We start from the raw sequence: 20,155 nt of genomic DNA, 5'->3' as shown, positions 1-20,155 counted from the left end.
TTTTTGTGGATCAATAGTCTACTTAAAAAAATGTATCTGGATCCAGACTTTTTTTTTTTTGTGCAACATAATGAAAGATATTTAACAATATATATTTTTTAGGTGTCTACAGTAACTTAAAAAGCTATTGGAAGAATTTTCCAAAACTTGTACTCCATGTTAAACTGATGATAGATCGATATTTTTTTAAATTTCATCTACCGTTTAAAACCGGGCAAACCTTTTGTGCCATGTTTGATTTTTAAAATCGGACAGATGGGCTGGGCCGTATGTAGATGCGCTTAAAAAAGTAGAAATATGCAAGTAAGCATTTGTTTGAATTGTAACATCATTCATTGTCATTTTGAATTCAACTATTTATCATGAATCATGATTACTTTGTCATTTATTTCATAAATACAATAAAGTGTTGAATGTTGTAAAGTTTAATTTTCATAATGTAATATTCCATCCCAGAACTTCATTTAAAAAAAGCGATACAAATTGGATAAATGCATTTTCAGTTTAAGCAAAAAAAAAAAAAAACAAAAACATTACAGGACTCTTGATAATGCAAATATGCAATTACACATCAAGCTGGATTCAAAAAAAAAAAGGAAATATGATGTATTTTCTTAATCAGCCACCGGCATCTGGTTGGCTTTCCCACAGTTTCCCACTGTTGACGTAAATGACATCCGGATTTATGTATGAAAAATGAAAATCTACCGTCTAACGATCCAATTTTATCACCTTTTTACTTGTGGAGTCTATCAAACGTAACATCTATTAATATTTACTGCATGTGTAATCGAAGCTGTGTATGAGTAATTGAAGCACATGCCTCTCCAAAAAAAAAAAAAAAAAGTAATTTGCTCCGAGACAAAGTAGTGACACGTCATCTCATGACATGACCTTTCCTCTTCTTCACCTGTAGGCAAGTTATTTCTATTTCTGATTACTAACGAGCAACCGTACACCATCTGGATGGCTTCCGACGTAATTGCCGTACCCCCCCCCCCCTCCCCGCCCCCCCGGGTATTCTGGGAACGGAAATGAGACACAAAATGGTCAAGACGGAACAACGGCAACATGGCGAAATTCCACGGCGTTAATGAAAGGTTTTGTGATCTTCAAATGGGTGGGGGGAGGGGGGGGAGAATATAGTTGGAACAATAAAAATTGATTGGGTGACAAAAATGAATGAATGTCTGCCTCATTGACCTTTTGTGGCTCATTTTGAAAATGAGACCCTTGTGCTCACTTGATATATAATACACATAAATATCTACGTATGTGTGTGTGTGTGTGTGTGTGTGTGTGTGTGTGTGTATTTTTTATTTTTTTTTTTAACAAGTGTTTTGAGCGTGAGGAAGCACTGCCTTATGTTGTGTCTTTGTCCTTGGCAAGACCGGAGCCAAATGAGGTGTCTGTCATTTGCTTGCGCTTCCTCTGGCTGCGTCCCGGCAGAGTACGCGAGGCTCGGCCGAGACTATATAAGGCTCGAAGGCTTGACGAGACATAAAGACGTGCCATTCTTTCCTTTGCCACATATTATCCGGCCCGCAGCGCTCGTTCGTGACTTCACTCAAGAACAACCTCCATGAAATCACATTGCATAAATAAAAAGATGCTTTGGGTGCAATCGGAGCTGTTTGGGAGTGATGTACTTGGACATGAGACTCGGGGACGTGATGTTGTTTCGCTCCTTGGTTTGTTTTTTTTTCTTAAGTGCGCTATAGACACATTTCCAAATTTAGTCATGTTGAATTGTTTTCTCTTCATTTTGTACCCTCTCTCCCCTGCCCGCCACGTAGACGCCATGATCCACCGCGGGGAGGATCATCCCGCCCCCTCCGGCAGACAACGGTGACACCGAAACACATCCGGCTCCAAGGTGACCTCCCGACACTCGACCTCCCCTCGAAATGTTTGGTAAGTTGAGCCTGTTTAGAGTCCCTTCACCGCAATGAAAAACAAAATAAGCGATCATTTCTATTGCTCATCAATGAGCCCATTGACGGATCGAACGGCTTCATCTCCCAAAGGAAAAAAAAAAATCACTTTTTCGGGGTGAGGAAATCAAGCGACGCTCCATTTGCATTCACGTATTCCGTCGCCGGCTCAGCTCGGGGGGGGTTGCCGTCAACGCCGTGTCTCCCTCCGCAAGGGGAAACTCACGGCGGAAAAAAAAATGAAAGCCATCATTTTCATTCATGGGCCACAAGGCTGATTTGTAATTGAAGCGAGTCGAGCGTAAACGCCTTTCGTGTGATTGGAGTTCAGTGACTTTACAACGCGGCGCCCCGGCGTGTGTTTATATACGGCTGTGTATCGGTGTGTGTGTGTGCGTGTGTGTGAGTCATGCTTTACGAGCAGTGGAGCGTTGGATAGAATTCACTGTGCACTTCATTCGGCTGGGGGGGTGGAGGTGGAGGGTGGGGGGGCGTATTACAACAGACACCAACAAGCGCATTTGGGTGGGCTAAGGCGGGAAGTCGCCGATGAAACACTTGTGTCACTTCATTCCTTCCACTGTAATTACCCGTCGCAAGCAGCGGAGCAGCTCGGTCACGTTCGGCCAACTTTGATGTTTTTGGGTGTGGGGGGGGGGCGGGTACACGAGGGCAGGGTGACACAGAAATTCCTTAAAAGAAAAGTCGAAGCAAAGCATCTGTCACGAGAGACAGAGAAGGGAGATAACGCGGAACGTCAAAACAGGATCGGAGGAGGTCGATCGTCCCGCAGTTCTGGAATTCAGCCGACCGCGAATGACAACGTCGAGTAAATCAGCATTCGGTGACGCCGCTCTCGGGTGAAAACACTCACAGAGCAGAAGTCAAGGAACCTCAAAAATGAGTCACTCTCTCGCTCACACACACACTTAAGATCCAGCAATTTCCATGGTGGGCATTGTCGGCAAATCAATAAGAACACCCGTGTTAGATTTCGGAGAGTTGTAGGCAAACCTTTTGATGCGAACGTAAAAATGTGATTTCTATCCTAACGAGGGGAGTACAGGCGGCACGGCGGTCGACTGTTTCGCACATTGATCTCACAGTGCAGAGGTCGTGGGTTCGATCCCGGCCCCGGCCTTCCTGTGTTCTCCCCGTACCTGCGTGGGTTTTCTCCGGGTATTCCGGTTTCCTCCCACATTCCAAAAAAAACATGCATGGCAGGTTAATGGAACACTCGAAATTGTGTGACTGTGAGCGCCGATGGTTGTTCGTCATTGCGTCATCGCGATTGGCTGGCAACCGGTTCAGGGTGTCCCCCGCCTACTGCCCGAAGACGGCTGCGATAGGCTCCAGCGACCCTTGTGAGGATAAAGCGGATCCGAAAATGAAAACGGACGCACTTCCAAATTGCCTTACGATGGCCGGCTCGGTTTCTCACCGACACCGCGACTTGCCGCGGCGATTCATTTTGATCATTTTTAGACCTCACCGGGCATCCACGGCAATCGCAGCCTCTTTCACGTCTCGCCCATCCCAACCCTCCACGTTGTGTCGAGTTGTGGAGCGGAAAAGTTGCGGGAGTGCTGACGTCGCGTGGCGCCTTCAGTGCGGGAACACCCAATGACTGAAAAATCGGACTTCTTTTCCGCGCAACACTTTTTGTGTTGTTCCAGTTGCCGTGTGTGCTGGTATCCATGGTAACATACATCAAAGCAAAGGTTCATAAAACTATTTGGGGGGCGGGGTTTCATCAATGCACATTTTTGTGATTTGTGTCTACGCTGGTGTAAAATCATTTGCCAAAGCCCAAACGTTTGCAGACCTCTCGACAAATTTGGTTTTTGAGGACCTCTCGACAAAGTTCGGCGAAGGAACATTAGCTTGGCGGCGTTTAATAAGCAGTGACAGTTATCTTTCAGCCTCTTCTCAATTTGGGACTCATTCAGTGCAGGGGATTTTTATTTTTTCTTCCGGGCAGGCGAGCACACGGTGAGGTAGCATGTAACGAGTCTAATTGGAACGCCGACCAGATGGCGCAGCCCGAAAGCCAAGCGTCACCCCTGCACCTTCGCAACTCACCCGGTGACCGCTTATTGTTATTTTTTTTTCCTCAACGATACAAATTGTTGGCCGCCTTTCTCATTTCTTGTGTTTTGACTCGACTTTCCTTGTTAGGCCCTCAGGCGACGTGTCTTTATAACCTTTGGTCAGTTATTATACCTCACGGCATGATTTTTTATTTCTTTTTTTTTAAATTTCATTTTCTGTAAGTGGACGCCTTGAGAAAAGCCAGTTGACTCGATCAACTCGGGTTTAAAATTGATTTCCCACACTTCTACTGAGGCGCATATCAGATCCAAAGTATCGATTTTTCATTTCAAGCCTTGAAAATGGCGAGACGTTCATGCTGGGTTTGTGTCCACCGGCGATCTCCGTTTTCTAGAAAGCGACGTGAGCACAGACATGGATCCCCCCGCCCCCCCCGCCCCCGAATCCCAACGGTTCCTACTCAAGATTTTACCGCCCTGTATTTCTCATGCCCAGCGATGTCCATTGAGCTTTCTCCGATCTACATTTTCAGGCCCCATTTGCTCCTACAAGTTGGAGAAACAAATTCAAAGGTGCGCAGAGATAAACTGCCCTCGGCACTCTTTTGCTTTTTTTTTTTTTTTTTTTCTCTCAATCCTGTCAAGCGGCATCTGCGTCGACTGCGAAATCTCTTCCGAAATTGCTGGCGCAACCATAAAACAAGACGGCGCGAACACGCAATGCGGTCCACTTGTTAGCCCGGAGGACGAATTCCCGATGACGGTGACAACGCTTGTGACGATACTTTCAATGGTTTTGAGTTGTTTGGAAATTTGGAATCTTTTTACCCTCAATGTCATGTGTGGGTTTCAAACTCACGATCTGACTGTTTTCTATCTCGCTTGTCCTCATTCGGGCGGCCGCAGACTATCCCTGCTCATAATAGGTTAGATTAGGCCTCGTTGGCTCGGCCGCGGTATCGCTATGACCTTCTCGCTCTTGCTATGGCACCTTTGGCACACTGTCTGGTTGAATCCAGTGAAGAGCGTGGAGCCACGCATTGTTACACGGGCACAGCTAAGATGGTAGAAGGGACCGTTTTGGAGAGGCGAGACTTTCGACATGTGGCAGAAAAAAAAGCTCCACGGCACTGTCTCGATCCTTTTGGCGAAACTCAGAAATGCGCAGCAGAGGTGAGAACGGCACGCTCTACCTTTTGCGACCTCGGTAACGACGTGGATCCGATCTCATCGGGAACATTTTTATCTCGCATCGAACCGTGAAGCGTCGAAGGAACGATCGACCTTTTGCAAGTCTTTGAGTCATGGGCCCCAAGCTCCAACTTTGGACATCTCGGTCTCATTAGCCATTTTTATCACGATGAATCCACATAAAGGTCGCGTCGGTGTGGCAATACATCAAATAGGAGGCTAATGTCTGCCCCTTCTGTCTTTAGACTTTCGAACATACCAGTTTGCTTACTTGGTTGTCAAAACCCCCCCGGGAATTCTTCTCTCTTCAAAATAAGATAAAAATCTTATTCGGGCAATGATGATGCAAGACCTGGATGGCACTAAAAATGCTCCACGGCACTGTCTCGATCCTTTTGGCGAAACTCAGAAATGCGCAGCAGAGGTGAGAACGGCACGCTCTACCTTTTGCGACCTCGGTAACGACGTGGATCCGATCTCATTGCTGCCCATCTTTAAAACTTCATTTTTATTCTTTTGACTCAGCATGAGACGAGATATTTAGTTTGATAGTTTTTGTGCGTTCTACTGTCTTCGTTTTTAATTTGTTGCGTGAATTATTTTTGACAGCTCCGGTTGTTTTCAAGTGCTCTATAAATACAGTTGAGTCGATGATAAATCGTCACCGTGGCTCGTATATTTGCTGTCGGACAGACCTCGTGAGCCGTCTACTCTGCGCCGATTTTATAGTCCAAACGGAGGCGACGTCATATCATTGATACCGTCACCTTATTGTTCTCCTTTTATAATCGCCTTTGGAAGAAGACGATGGAAGAAAAAATTATTTTTCTCTCTTTGAAAAAGCCCCAATCAGGAAGTTGGCCATGTGGGTTTGAAGCTCCCCTTTTTGGCAAATCAATGGCATGATGAACAACCCCCCCCCCCCCCCCCCCCCCCAAACTGAGGTGAAGTCCCCCAAGGCTGCGTCCCTGATCCCAAGTCGTTTTGCTGATTCATTTGCCATGACCTGCTTTGCGCGTTTGTACGCTGTCCCGACCTCGACCGTCCGTGATACACGCGGTGTCATGACGAAGCAGGACCTGGCGAACAGCTGGGAGAGCCGCGGAAGACAGTCCATCCGTCCTCAGGACTCGCCTCTCTGCTTCCCAAACTGTACATGTCGACGGCCAAAGAAAGCGTCGGACTCCTCAAAGCCTCGAGCAAGCCGTGAAAAACTCATTCAACCCCTGAATAAGCTTTTCTTTTTATCCGGCATGCAGCCGAGCCATCCTTGTTTTTTCCGCTGCCCGGCCGCTGCTCCTCTCTTGACGCTAACGTTTGATTCACTTCCAACTTCAGCTTCAGCTCGCAACACAAAAGCTATCCTCCACGTTCGGCGGATGACGGGGTCTGAAGACCGCTGATTGATGATTCCGGCTTTAATTAGTATAGCCTGTTTTAGTGATATCAGCAATTCTTTACAGGCTATGCTAATCTGTGCCAGAATCAGCAATGCAATTGTGACAGACACCCCCCCCCCCCCCCCCCCCCCCCAAACTTTTTCCCCCGCCCCGCCCCCAACGATGCACCTGAAAGCCTTTTCTTGTTGGAAACGGGGTCATCTTTTGGGTGATTGACTTTTTAACAGCTTGGATACAAAGTTGCTGGAGTGCCGGACCAGCCATCCACCAAATAAATCCTTTTTTTTTTTTTTGGTCAACCTATTTTTGAATATATGTCTGTGAGCAAGCTTTTCTTTCACCTCCGCCCCTTTGCTGCGTAACAGTCGAGTCATTTACGTCACAACCACACCCCCACACCGAGTTCCTCATCCATGTCCGTGATCTGGAAATCTTCCAATCCAATTGCGATTCAAGCTAGCGTTCTCCAAAGTTACAGTGACTCATCTTCCCTCAGTGTCCTCCCTAAAACGAGTGCGGGCTGGCTGACCCTTGATGAATGGAAGTGCCAGATGATGCCCATCCATCATCCGCTCTCCTTGTTTCACCTTTTTTTTTTTTTTTTGCCTTTTTTCCCTTTTTTTTTTTTTTTTTTAAACGGGCCGAGTGGCGGGGGGGAACTTTTTCGGCGTGTCAAGACATGAGCAACACCGCCTCCAATTGCCACCGCGAGTTGTCGATGCGCTTCCGTGAATCCCAGAGCCGCCTAACCTGAAGACACTTCATTAGCGGCGTGTCAATAGCTTGAAACGTAGCCATTAACCCGCAGCCACTTGTGGTCGACCTCTGCCATGATAAATGCGCCAAGGCACCCGCTTATACTTTCTGATTAACTTTTATTTATTCGATATTCTTAATGTCCGAGTACTCCGATGTGCTTCGTCCTCAAAAGTAGGACATATTGTTCTCGGTCTTGCTCTCGACCCGACTCCAGAGATCACTTCTTTAAGGGTCTCGGGGTTTTTTTTTCAGGCATTTTTACTCGGCTGTGTCCCGGTCTCGGACAGACTTCTGAATTTTTTCTCAAGACTGGTGGAAACCAGGCCACGACTGCTGTGGTGAGTGCAGGTGCTGCACCGCCTTCCCGGTAAAGTGCCCCCCCCACCCTCACCCCCGCACACAGAAAGTAGAAAAAGCCTGAGGATGCAGCGCTCTTGAAAATTTTGGAAAAATGTCGGCAGACTCGCCAGCCATTAATTTTGGTTTCCAAAGCCGAAAGGGAGCACGTTCGGCAAGCAACGTGTAAGCAACAACACGTCAGCATTATTCTGGGTCTTTTTTGCCATTTCCTCAAAAAGAACAGAGTAGAATTTGTTTTTTGTTCGTCATTTTGTTCTGTTTATTTTGAGTCTTGGTCATGTCTCAGTCTCGACCTCCAAAAGTCCTGGTCTTGTCTTAGTCTCGTTCCTCTCTCCTCTGGATAACGTCTACGATACGGTTTGGACGACAAGTTTGGCTAGCAAATACGAGCAGAACAAATCCACGTTACCGGTGAGGTTCACTCAACGGGCAAGACGTTTGGAGATGGATGCTTCACTTTGCGGATTATCTTCAGGCATCCTTTGCCGTTTGTGAAACCGAGCACATTATCAGTTGCAAGATCAAGGCCGATGACAGTGAAGCAGACGGATGATTGTCGCAAAGGCGCCACCTCGTTCCGCTTGCCTTTGGCGCTCATCGAAGATTCACCGTCTCGGCTTTGTTTCTTCTCTTTGCCGCTAATCATTCAAAACGTGAATGATGGAAAGAACGATGAACTCAAATATATTCATCAACGCGCCTGTGAAGAATGCTTCCCTCTGTAAAATGCTTGTCATGAGATTCAAGTCTTTTGGTTCCTTGTACATCGTGCGGTCAGATGTTTTTTCACAGAGAGACCGTCATAAATTCGGGGGCGATATGTGATCAAAAGATAGTTGTGGTCAAACATATCCGCCAAGTGCATCTATTTTGCACAAAATGCCGCGAAATCCCCCCCGGAGGGTGCGGCAGCACCATCTTTCTTAGTTTCTCGCGGGGATTCCGTTTTCCGCATTTGTGTTCTAAAATTCACCTTAGCGATACGCGATGCACCTTCCCGGCGACTAATGAACGGCGTGCGAGGGGGATGTGATGGCTGACAGGTGAGCTGCCTTGTAAAGCAGCCCACTGAGGGACTGGCATTCTCAGCGGCCTTTGATTGGCAGGGGAGCAAATGGCAGCGGCGTCTGGAGGCCTGATAGCAAATGCCGACGCACGGACGCGCGGATAAACGCGGGCGGATGTTCCAATCCATCCGGGCCTCCCGCTTATTCCGCCGCACTCGTCCCTGCTTTGTTTTGCCTCCGAGCTGGAATTTCCACCTGCTTGCTTCGCTTTGAGAGGAAATATTCACACTTGGGGGAGGGGGGGGGACGGGGACGGGGACTCTTGGGATGATTTTCAAATTAGCCATTACCGTATTTTCCGCACTAAAAGGTGTACCTAAAAGCCTTTCATTTTCCTAAAAGCTCACAGCGCGCCTTCAAATCCGATGCGCCTTGTGTATGGTTATTACGGTAATACGTCGACCCCAAAATGGCTCCTTGCTCGAGACAGACATGCTGACAACGCAGAGTTCAAACTTATGGCGATCTTGTTACGCAGTTGAACACGGAAATAGAGCAGCGGCAAGAGATTTCAACGTCAATGTTATAAGTTGCTGTTGGTTGAGTGAACTGTGTTGCTGCTTTATTAAATACGTTTTACTGACATCTGATCATTCTGTTAGTATTTCCTTGAATGGAGCTCCATCTAGTGGATGCATTGTAGATTGCGTCTTATAATGCGGGTGCGTCCAATGTATGAAACAAATTCCAAAATAGGCCATTCATTGAAGGTACGCCTCATAATCCGGTGCGCCTTTTAGTGTGGAAAATACGGTACGGTCGAACCTTGTTACAACGTACATCGAGGGATATGACCAATGATTGCACGACTTAGCCCGGCGAGCATTATCTCACGTCCAATAAAGGTGTCTCTAAATGATCGATTTCACCCCCCCACCCTTACCCCCCAAGTCGGTCTCTGTGTCAGCTTATCAGTCATTTCATCAAAAGAAATCATGTCGCGGGTAATTCTGTTACCGCAATCGCCGAGAAGCATGAATAATTGGTGCGACTTGTCCTTCCAAGTGCTCACTTGGAATATCTTTAAATCTTCCACGGAAAGAATATTACCTTAGCGGGGGAGCTAAAAGGGGAGTTTTTCATTCCCAAACGATGATGGGGGGGGGGGAAAAAAAGAAATTAAAATTCTGGAGGGTTCGGCGCAGGGGCCAGCTGAGGACTGTGGAAATTAGTGTTCATGTGTTCTTAAATGTCATGCAGTTCTTGCTGGAGGTCTTTCTTTTTTTTTTTTGCGTGAATTATAATTTAGACTCGGAGCTAATTTGTAAGCGTTTTGACTTGCAGCAATTGGCCCAATTTAACCCGGCGAATAAAAAAATGCCGCGTGAACGTCGCCCGTCAGCGGGGACGGCGAGAACTTCGTCGACTTCCGAGGTGGACTCTCCTCGGAGCAGGCGAGCCCCTCCATTAAGCAAACTAATTCCACTCGTTACCGGCCCCCTGACCCCTCCGCGCTTTCGCCGAAGCTGCTTTTTTTACGAGGCAGTGGCCGCACCAGCCGTCACCGATCTGTCGCGGTGCCTCTCTGAGCAGTGATAACAAAATTGCCGATTTAACGTGCAGGAAATTGACCAAACAAACCTCGAACCTTAATATGCTGTGCTTGGTTTTTGGAGCGAATCGGGATGAGATCACATGATAAGGAGCTTGTTTGCGGAACAAGGAGGAGAGCAAGCTCAAAATAAAATAAAAAAATAGGGTGTGTGATTCTTTGAAAGGTCTGTTTAGAAACGTGAACCGTTTATAAAAGAACTCCTAATATGTCTCCATTTAGTTTCTTCATAATCTCGGATTCTTATTGATTAGTCAAGCATCGAGCTCTTATTCAAAGTGATTTCATGAGGCTTGGCCTCGAATGTCTTCCCTTTTTTCTGGTTAATTTCGACGGAACGTTCAAGGCTGGCTGCACCTTGTCCATCAACTGAGATAACTGCCTGTGTGATTAGAGCGCCGCATTAAAGCTCACGGCCGTTCCCTCCGTGAGTTATCGCACTGGCAAAAGATGCCGCCCGCCTCTCGCAACCAACGACACCGCGTTCCGTCAATCCGGCAGGGAGGGGAAAAAACCCTTTCTTGAAAGATTGTCTTGCGCCCCCCGGGGTGGGGGGGGGGATGCTTGTCAGAGGGCCAAATGCACTTGAGTGCTTTCTGAAGATGTTCACCAAGCAGCAAATGTGAACCTTAACTGAACCTACATGGCCCAGTCAGGTGTTTTCGCATTGACCAGCGCGCTTTATTTTGTCAGAAATAACCTTGTTGGAATGAATGCAAGTTCACATTCCCCGATGTCGGCCAGATGGCACCAAAATCCTTCAGTCAGCATTTTAGGACCAGCAACTTTGCTTTTGGTAAGCTTCCAGTACGATGGGACGGCATCCTGGAGAGTGAAGAGCATTTGCGGGGGTGGGGGGGGGACGGTTCGATTGTGATAAGCAAGCAGTTCAGTATTCATCTCCTCACAGGGAGCGTAACGATTTACCTTGAATCGGCCTCTTGCGTATTTCCTTTCACATCCTGACGTCCTTGTGGTCAGCGTTGACTTTTCCAAAGGTTTCCCCGACGGTTAAAATATCCCCGAGCGGGCTCGTTGAATGGGAAACCAATGTAGGGGAAGAAGTATCGGAGATAATTAAACATGTGCAATTAAGAACCAAGGGTGTCATTATCCTCGAGGTCGTCATCATTAGGACGGAGTTGACTTCAAGCTTGTCTGTTAAGAGCTTCCGCGCGGCGCTTCCAGAATTAAATATTTCTGAGGCGCTCGACAATAGATGCGGCTGTTTTTTAGCCTTGACTTCGGTATAGAATTTCCCTCACCTTACATACACAAGACAACTCAATGTGCTTCACAAAAGCCCAACACTTCAAAGCATTTCGAGCTGAAGACATTCCAAAGCAAAGCAAAGAACAGCAAAAAGAACGTATCATAGCACCCAACGTGGGATGTCGCAATGCAAGTGAGTCCAACTCACCATAAATGAAACAGCGACTGGTCGCCTCTCATCGATTTTTGTCTCGATTTCATGTCTGGCCCAGATGATTGCTCGTGTTGCTCAGCTGGGCCATTCTCTCACTTTTGTGTCTCGCCGTGCCAACGGGCCATTAGGCGAGGCGCCGGAATATCTCTTCTAATCCTGGGGCGGCGCGGATCGGATTGAAGTGATTACACGGCGGCGGCACCTGCATCTCGCTGAGACAAAGAGCCCGGAAACGACGGGCGGTGATGCGCCGACGTCAACAGCCATCGCAAACCCCCGCAACCCCGACTTGCGCGGCGGCCTTTCTTTCTTTGTTTTTTGTAAACGACATAATGGGAAAGTCGACGGAGGCGGCGGCCGCCGGCGCCGCTGATGAATTTGTCCTTGCGCCCAAGATGCAAGGCTGAAAGATAAATACTATTCACTCCGTCAAGCTGGGGCCCGTGACGATGTGTTCTGATATGGATTTGTACGCAGCTGCGCTGAGGACCAAGACTAATATCGAGCGTCTTCCCAAACCGTTCGGAACCATCTGCGCTTTTAATCAGAAGTCGCAGCATGTGAGGAAACAAAATACTTTTGCGCTGTCAGCCGCGCACCGCGACTCTCGCTATCCAGGACGCGCCCAAATCATCGCAAGCCCGCATGGAGCTCTCAACTTCCAGGCTCTTGAAATACACCGCAACCTCTGCTTTCCCTTAAAGTTGTTCGGATGACGACCGAACATAGAAAAGCAGAGCACGTGCTGCAGATCAGCAAAGATGCGCTCGCAGCGGGCGTAACCGACACCTGACAGCGATAGACAGAAATAGCTCGTCTTGTGTTTGCTCCCCGATCGTAACGCCGGTCGCGCGTTCCCTGCCGTGAGCGCTTCCATGATTGACGTGACCCAAGCGGTCATCTGAGCTTTATCAATGTCTCACATTTCATTTGGGCCGAGGAGTGCGGGTTTTGTGTTGTCTCCCCTCCCGCATTTAGAACCCTATTTCACTATTCTGCTAAAATGTTCGCCCGGCCTTTCCACACTTGAAAATACTTTTCCATGCCTCACACTGTTTTTCATGAATCGGCAACGAAGTGAGAAATGAGTGATGCTTTTTGTGGTCAAAGATACACGCTAATTAATTCCTAAACTCGGCTTTAGAGATGCCACCGCCGCTCCGCAGGCACTTTGTGTTGTGGTAAAGACGCGTAGCGGTACCAGCTGATTGAGTCACGTGACTTTTTGAGGTGTGGCATTTATTTGTCCGGCACCACTGGTGAATACTTCCTGTGGTGTGTTAGCACTCGCGCTCAGGCTAACGTGCACTCGAGTGACGCAAGGCAGAACACAGACAAGCATCTGGCTCTGCTTTTTTTTTTACTCCGTTTTCTTTCGAACAATGTGAATTGCCGGCAATGATCGGAAGCAGGTATCGTAGCTCGATGGCCGTTGCTAAATCCCCAAAACTTTTTTGGCGAAGCCAACTAGTTTGACGACCTTCTGGAAAAGGGGCCTGTTCATCCCTCAGCTTTGATTCCCGCTGCTCTTTTCACGGCCTTTGGCCTCCCGTCCTGTTTTTCCGAGCACTACGCAAGCCACTTTAGGCCTCAAATGACCGCCATAAATGTGATATAGCGAAACGATTTCCCGTCAAGGGCCACACTTGCCTGATTAATTCTGCACTTTAATCGCCCGCGATTGCCCACATTCAAAATCAGCTCGCCATTAGCGCGAGGGGGGAGTGGTAAACGCCTCGGTAATGTCAAAGCAATGTGGCATTACATATTTTGAAGCGGATCCATTATCATTCCAGCCAGGAGTCGGGCTTAAAATGAATACCTGCACCACCTAATGAGCCCACAAAAGATGAAGCATCATTCCCCTGTTGTGCAATTAGCGGGGCAAACGACAAGCTCTTTGAAGAGTTGATTATTTCCCAGCATGACTGCAGTAATTGTCAATGTGTGTGGGGTGTTCGTTCCATTTCCTTTCCCGGTGACTCTGAATGACAGCGCCCAAAATGAATGTCAGCGGTGTAATACAAAATAAATAAAAGGGCTTGATGGAAAGTGCGCGAGTGGATAAAGGCAGCCTCGCGGTCGTATTATTCGTATTATCTCCGCTATTGTGTTTCTCGGGGAACAAAAGGGCATCCTTTTATTAGAAAGGCGAGGCGGGGACTTCTCATAATGACAGCTTTGTTCGCTGCTCCCCGAAAAAACGGCTTTTTGAATAAGACTTATTCTTCCCGCAAGGACGCCCCATTAATAATTTTCAAGTGCAATTGGAGCCGCATGCAAGTGTGGCCATCGGAACTTGCTTCAGACTTGTTGTTGGAGCCCAGATGAGGACGCGGTGGTGTCGTGAGCTGGAACTGCCTGATAATTAACCGGAGAGATCCAATGATGGACGCACAAGGCGGTCACGCGCCATTTAGCCCAGAGTGGCACAACGCGGCATCGGGCGGCGCATCATCGGCTGACTCCATTAGAGGATGTCACCGCTGTTGGGTTGTTTAATGTGCTGATATTTTGCCGACAATTTTTTTTTTTACCTTGACCTGCTTTCACCTCACATCATTGGCCGACGGCTCACTGGGCGCCTCAGCCACATCTCCAGTCGTGTTTCTCTCGTTATCGGACCATTTGCTCATTTTTGTTTCTGCTTCTCGTTTATATGTACCTGTGTGTGTGTGTGTGTGTGTGTGTGTGTGTGTGTGTCGCACATTGTCTTCAGCAGGCTGCACCAGAGAGACTGGAGGAGTCATAGAAAGGTGTCATTTTACCAAGTTCAGGATGTTTTCATGGGTGATTATCAACATGTGAGTCAGTGTTTCTTCGGCACAAAGTGCTGATCGCAGTATTTCACCTCATTTTGCGTCAATTTTTGGGAATAATGCATGAGCGGTCGTGATAAACTTCAGGCCGGTACAGGAGATGGGTATGATCTAAATTTAGATTTTTTTGCATTTCAGCACCGACGGGGTGCTGTCTTTGTAAAGTCCTCTTTTGTCATGAATCTCGGGGGGGGGGGGTTGGAGGCACTGGGCTTGGTGAGCGACGTCTCACACCGCCTCAAATTTCTCTGTTCGAAAAGGGAGCGGTGATTTATGTGTAACTCTGTGGAAATGGTTGTCAATGTCGCCGTTTGGTTCCCGAAAACCCAAACAAATGCTTGACAATTACCAAAGATGACGTCATGTCCTTGATTGGAATTGAATTTAGCCAGGATGAAAGAAAATAACAGGTCCAGCTTTTTCTCTGCGAGCCTTTTTCTGGTTTACGAAACCCTGATTATGCATTGCGTGCGCATTGCATCATTTCCACGCCATCATCAAATTAGTTTGGGGAGAAAACTATTTGGTGATTCCACTCCAAACTTCACTTTTGCCTCCACAGCGGTAGTGTTAATTCAATTTGCGCATCACTATCTCAAAAGTTTGGTTGTCCTTCAATTTGTTATAACTGACTTGGGAATAAAAAAAAAAAAAAAAAAAGTTTTTAGCTGTCAAAAACCAGACAAATTATTTGTTGTGTCCCTGACACTTGACATGCACGGGGGACATCAGAAAATTGAATGCGGTTTATTGAGCCGCCGAAACAAACAAACAAACAAACAAAAAAGGCCGTGAACACAAATGAGTTTGGTGGGCTGAAAATGAACCACCGCTGTCAAGAAAATATTTGTGCGCAAAGGTTAACAGCGCGTCTCTGTGCAATCAAAGGTGGTTGCAAGAAGAACACCGTTGTTATTGGAGCAGGTCGCTCAGCAAAGCCGAAGCCGAGCGCGCGGTGCAGAACGGCTGCCGACTCATTTGCAAGTCTCCCGTGACAATGAACTGTAAATGATTTGAAATGAAGTGTGAACAGCTCTTAAGCTGACGGGCCTGTCGGTTGGCTACGCATGGGAGCATCATTGACGACTCAAACTCGGAGAGGAGACGCAAACTGTTTAGAGAACTGCCAAGCGCCCTAATGAAATAAGTCAATACAACTGGGGGGGGGAAAAAAAGAGTTAATATTGATTTAATTTTTCAACCGTTGACAAAAACGTCAAAATGCAGCCACATTATTATTATCGCATGAACACCAGGCCCTTTTGAAATTCATGTCCTAACTACTATTATTTCGATGATTGAATTACCTTTAGGGGGGCTCACCATGCCAGAAAACCCGCCGATGTCTGCATGTATCCTGCTAAATATTTCTGTGAATGCAAACTTCTAAACTCTTAATTCGGATGTTTTGGAGTTGGTAAAAAGCTGCTTTGAGTGGCTGTTGGAAGTCAAATCTGAGTCGATTTGCACTCCAAGTTTACGCACTTGGCCAATGGGTTTAAAAGCTCAAGCTAACTTCTCTTTAGTGCCAAACAGAATAACTTCAGTTTTGTCTTCATTTCATGTTCGAGCTCTGTATTATTTGACCCGGAGGGAGCCATGTACGAGTCGAACAGAAGAGGACCAGGGACTGACCCCTGGGGCACACCACAGGACATCGATCAGAATCATTCCACTGTCGATCGTAACAAAATAATGCTGGCCTTCTAAATAGGACAGTTAAAGACTGTTCTAGAATTACAACTCAGTTTTCCAACCTATCCAACGGGTTTTTGTGGTCGATGAAATCAAATGCAGCACCGAGATCCGGCAGAACCAGAACCGTCGCATATACTTTTAGCAAATTCCAGCAGTGGTCCAATGCTACAATGTGCATCATCACAATGCTACAAGTGGAATTAAAGATGTGCTTGATTGGATTCTGAGCGGGCGTCTTCAGCTTCATCCACATGAGCATGATTTTAAGAGATAAGTAGCGCGGGGACCTGTCACTTAGTGGCAAACTTGATCGAGCAGATAAACAGGATGTCGATGAGCGTGCTTGAACATGCTAATTCCAGGTTCGGTCCGTCCGTGTTCCATTTTATGTCCTATAATCTCTTTTCGTCTTCTGATCAGGTCACGGAATGTTAATTAATATCCCGTGACTTGATTCTATCTCTGCGAGACACCTTTTAAGCGAAATATTATTTTGACCTTGAGGTCCGATTGTTTTTATGCAGAAGACGGTGTGGCGGCAGAGGCATTTAAGATTTATTTTTTTTTTCTTCTTATGATTGTGATACAGCCGCAAAAAGTTGGTTGCCATGGCAATGACAATATTCTCAACGCACATGGCGCTTATTTTAAACTCCGGGACATCTGTGGCGTTGCACTGAGGCTGCATGGTGTGAACGTGAGAAACTGCATGGACAGTCGATGATGATCTGTCTTGAATCGCCTTGTTCAACAGAGAGAAGTGAGAAACTTACAAGAATAACACGAGAAAACGAGAGTTTCACACCAGCCCATCAGTGAGGCAGCCTGTTTGCAGTCCGAGGCAACAAAAGACATTCGAGCTGAAATCGCCCTCTTTGGGAGCATGCTAGCTCACAGCTAGCTTGTGAGTCACAGCGGTTCGGGGTTCTACTGTCGTGTTTAGATTCAACAAATACTTTTGAGACGTTCCAAGGTGCGAATGGTCGTCTCATTCGCTGCCAGTCATTTTCCAACCCCATCTCCAAGCCCACATCTCTGAGAGGCAAAATGCTCAACAACTTTGGGTTGTTTGCTAGCATGTTTGCATATTATTTTTTTTCTTCTTGCAAAGTCATTGTTTCGCTAACAGTGGCATGTGAAAATACTGTCAGTCGTGCCGTCAATAACATGATGATGAACATCAGTTGTTTGACTTGTCTGCTGTTTACCGAGGACGCCGAATGACATCACCTTGACAAACAAAATGGCCAGACAGACTCGCACGCATCTATTAATCGCTCACATCCCGGATGTGGATTCGTCCTTAATTTCCTGGTTGAAACTCTTTGTGTGTTTACACAAATTTTATTGATCTGCGCCGTATAAACCGGATAAATGTGATTGTCGTCGTAAAAGTGCACGTGGCTGGCGTCGAAAGAAGTGGCTCACTCCGCACGGGGGGGGGGGATCATTAAGTAAGTTAATGAGGCACAGAGTTTACGACGGAGTCGACTCTTACTGCTCTTTCTCCATCAAAGCCTTTTCACTGCACTTTCCTCGCCGCCTTCATCGAGACATCGAAATCGGATTCCCGGTATTAATTGGAGATGAAGCCGTCAAAGTTGCAAGTTATAGATCCCTGCTTGAGGTCACTTTTTAGTTTGGATTTTTCCAAAAGTGCTCATCGTCACTGTTTATCTCCGAGCACTGACCTCACGTTTGGATGAATATAATCGCTCTCAGCGCTGTTTAAATAAGCTGAAGGGCCTCCAAGCCTCCCTCGCTTGCCGTTGCCGTCCCAAAAAGCGAGGCAAGCCGGGGGACCCTCAAGGGGGAGAAAACGGGAATAATGGCTCTTGTCATTGCAGTGAATACAATTAGATTTGATGTACAACTTGGTGTTGAGCTCTGTTAAGGGGAACACCTGCGTGTCCGCGCTGATCATCTCATCATAATTTAGTCGGACATCATCCAAATAAGGTGACAAAATGAACTGTAACATCGCGACAGACTAACGAAGACATTTCAAGTCAAAATATCATTAATAATGGTTACGCAATAAACATTTTTTGGTTCTGCTCTGTGAAGAAACTCATCTTTCCACAATATAGGAGGAAAATCCCTCGGTAATGACACCGGTTATATGAATTATACCACAAATATGCAGCACAAAATAGTGAGCGTCATTTACGAGACTCTTTTTGATTTAGTCCACCACTTTCGAAATATCTTTACCCAACATTTTACTTTGAAAATGGACCAGCATGGCGCAGAGATGAACCAAATTTCCAAATAGGTGCAAGGAGGCTTCCACTGGCACGAAAATCAAGATGTGCCGGTATTTAGCCTCAAGCGCAGCTGCAATTTTGACGAAAAGTGCCCAAAAATGTTGTTGTGAGGCGTTATCTGCTCTTGTCTCGTTGATCTCTTTTGGACGGACCAAAGTGAAGCTCCTAAAACATGGTGGATCTCTGGAATTAAATTAAATTTAGAAGTAGAGGCAATGATATCGTGTACGTACATACACATGCATATGCACACATGCGTGGCTTGCATGCACACACGCGACTAAATACTACTACTAAATAATGTGCAAAATGTTTGTCAAAAGTACAATTGATACACTGGTGATTAATAATCAAGTAAGTACATTCTTTGTCAAATCAAAATGTTGGTGCTGGTATTTTAGAGAGGAAAAAGACTTTGAGGTGTTTGAGGCATCACTCAAGCAAAAATTATGACCATCAAAGTTTCTTCTTCTCCTTAATAGTTGATTTGGGGGGGAAACAAATCCATATTCTATTGCTGATTACAAAAAAAAAAAATAGAGTCAAGAACAACCTTTTTTGTGTGATGGAAGAAGAGAATCTTGCCTTCCGTTTGCTAGTTTGTCTGTTCGCATTGTCATAAAACGCAATTTTTCTGTCAGCCTTGAAAGATCGGTCAACTTACTGTAAATTGTTTGCCGTGCGTCTGGTTCGCTTTTCGCAAATCATTGTGCGTAATCAACAAAGTGAAGGCTAACCGAAGACTAAACTGCGCATCGGCGTCGGTGTGAATAGTTTTTCGTCTCTCCTTGAATTTCCCGTCCAAACTTGGAAAACGTTTGCAAAGCCCGAAGTTAATCATCCCAGAAGGAAAGGCTTCTTTCTGCTTCAGAAGAGTCGCGAGGAGCTGCGATTTGCTTCTATCAGAATGATTTTGGACCAGCATGGCGCAGAGATGAACCAAATTTCCAAATAGGTGCAAGGAGGCTTCCACTGGCACGAAAATCAAGATGTGCCGGTATTTAGCCTCAAGCGCAGCTGCAATTTTGACGAAAAGTGCCCAAAAATGTTGTTGTGAGGCGTTATCTGCTCTTGTCTCGTTGATCTCTTTTGGACGGACCAAAGTGAAGCTCCTAAAACATGGTGGATCTCTGGAATTAAATTAAATTTAGAAGTAGAGGCAATGATATCGTGTACGTACATACACATGCATATGCACACATGCGTGGCTTGCATGCACACACGCGACTAAATACTACTACTAAATAATGTGCAAAATGTTTGTCAAAAGTACAATTGATACACTGGTGATTAATAATCAAGTAAGTACATTCTTTGTCAAATCAAAATGTTGGTGCTGGTATTTTAGAGAGGAAAAAGACTTTGAGGTGTTTGAGGCATCACTCAAGCAAAAATTATGACCATCAAAGTTTCTTCTTCTCCTTAATAGTTGATTTGGGGGGGAAACAAATCCATATTCTATTGCTGATTACAAAAAAAAAAAATAGAGTCAAGAACAACCTTTTTTGTGTGATGGAAGAAGAGAATCTTGCCTTCCGTTTGCTAGTTTGTCTGTTCGCATTGTCATAAAACGCAATTTTTCTGTCAGCCTTGAAAGATCGGTCAACTTACTGTAAATTGTTTGCCGTGCG

General features: G+C 46.2%; 1 protein-coding gene across 1 annotated transcript in view; it reads left to right on the top strand.

The window, feature by feature from the left end:
• chrm3a (cholinergic receptor, muscarinic 3a) overlaps positions 1–20,155 on the top strand; it is a 57,103-nt gene that overhangs the window by 20,841 nt on the left and 16,107 nt on the right. The window contains exon 2 of the mRNA XM_019860253.1: positions 1,797–1,914. The gene's annotated coding sequence lies outside the window, so the exon portion shown is untranslated. The remainder of the gene's footprint in view (positions 1–1,796; positions 1,915–20,155) is intronic.

The sequence above is a fragment of the Hippocampus comes genome, unplaced genomic scaffold, assembly GCF_001891065.2.
Source record: "Hippocampus comes isolate QL1 unplaced genomic scaffold, H_comes_QL1_v1.1 scaffold39, whole genome shotgun sequence".
Classification (NCBI taxonomy): domain Eukaryota; kingdom Metazoa; phylum Chordata; class Actinopteri; order Syngnathiformes; family Syngnathidae; genus Hippocampus; species Hippocampus comes.
This window is presented reverse-complemented; position numbering and strand designations above follow the sequence as displayed.